Here is a 1,257-nt window from a genome sequence, read left to right on the forward strand (position 1 = left end):
CGCTCTGAGCTGGGGTCAGTGTCTTCTCTCTCTCTCTCTCTCTCTCTCTCTGTCTGTCTGTCTGTGTGCTCTTCTGCCGCTCTGAGCTGCGGTCAGTGTCTTCTCTCTCTCTGTGTCTCTCTCTGTCTGTCTGTGTGCTCTTCTGCCGCTCTGAGCTGGGGTCAGTGTCTTCTCTCTCTCTCTGTCTCTCTCTGTCTGTCTGTCTGTGTGCTCTTCTGCCGCTCTGAGCTGGGGTCAGTGTCTTCTCTCTCTCTCTCTCTCTCTCTCTCTCTCTCTCTCTCTCTCTCTCTCTCTCTCTCTCTCTCTCTCTCTCTCTCTCTCTCTCTCTCTCTCTCTCTCTCTCTCTCTCTCTCTCTCTCTCTCTCTCTCTCTCTCTCTCTCTCTCTCTCTCTCTCTCTCTCTCTCTCTCTCTCTCTCTCTCTCTCTCTCTCTCTCTCTCTCTCTCTCTCTCTCTCTCTCTCTCTCTCTCTCTCTCTCTCTCTCTCTCTCTCTCTCTCTCTCTCTCTCTCTCTCTCTCTCTCTCTCTCTCTCTCTCTCTCTCTCTCTCTCTCTCTCTCTCTCTCTCTCTCTCTCTCTCTCTCTCTCTCTCTCTCTCTCTCTCTCTCTCTCTCTCTCTCTCTCTCTCTCTCTCTCTCTCTCTCTCTCTCTCTCTCTCTCTCTCTCTCTCTCTCTCTCTCTCTCTCTCTCTCTCTCTCTCTCTCTCTCTCTCTCTCTCTCTCTCTCTCTCTCTCTCTCTCTCTCTCTCTCTCTCTCTCTCTCTCTCTCTCTCTCTCTCTCTCTCTCTCTCTCTCTCTCTCTCTCTCTCTCTCTCTCTCTCTCTCTCTCTCTCTCTCTCTCTCTCTCTCTCTCTCTCTCTCTCTCTCTCTCTCTCTCTCTCTCTCTCTCTCTCTCTCTCTCTCTCTCTCTCTCTCTCTCTCTCTCTCTCTCTCTCTCTCTCTCTCTCTCTCTCTCTCTCTCTCTCTCTCTCTCTCTCTCTCTCTCTCTCTCTCTCTCTCTCTCTCTCTCTCTCTCTCTCTCTCTCTCTCTCTCTCTCTCTCTCTCTCTCTCTCTCTCTCTCTCTCTCTCTCTCTCTCTCTCTCTCTCTCTCTCTCTCTCTCTCTCTCTCTCTGTCTGTGTGCTCTTCTTCCGCTCTGAGCTGGGGTCAGTGTCTTCTCTCTCTCTCTGTCTTTCTCTGTCTGTTTTTGTGCTCTTCTTCCGCTCTGAGCTGGGGTCAGTGTCTTCTCTCTCTCTCTGTCTGTCTGTGTGCTCTTCTCCCGC

The 1,257-nt window shown here is 51.4% G+C and overlaps 2 long non-coding RNA genes across 6 annotated transcripts in view; one reads left to right on the forward strand and one right to left on the reverse strand.

Annotated features, from left to right (window-relative positions):
* LOC107694450 (uncharacterized) overlaps positions 1-1,257 on the reverse strand; it is a 23,797-nt gene that overhangs the window by 21,799 nt on the left and 741 nt on the right. The window lies entirely within an intron of this gene.
* Positions 1,075-1,257, forward strand: part of LOC107694449 (uncharacterized) — a 1,254-nt gene continuing 1,071 nt past the window's right edge. For 3 of the 5 annotated variants that reach the window (XR_001634878.1, XR_001634877.1, XR_001634873.1), the window contains exon 1: positions 1,167-1,213. This is a non-coding gene — a long non-coding RNA (uncharacterized LOC107694449). Of the gene's footprint in view, positions 1,145-1,166; positions 1,214-1,257 lie in introns of those variants that run through there. The other 2 variants (XR_001634874.1, XR_001634875.1) reach the window with 2 other exon arrangements.

Source organism: Sinocyclocheilus anshuiensis, unplaced genomic scaffold (genome assembly GCF_001515605.1).
Source record: "Sinocyclocheilus anshuiensis isolate Anshui unplaced genomic scaffold, SAMN03320099.WGS_v1.1 scaffold2982, whole genome shotgun sequence".
NCBI classification, from domain to species: domain Eukaryota; kingdom Metazoa; phylum Chordata; class Actinopteri; order Cypriniformes; family Cyprinidae; genus Sinocyclocheilus; species Sinocyclocheilus anshuiensis.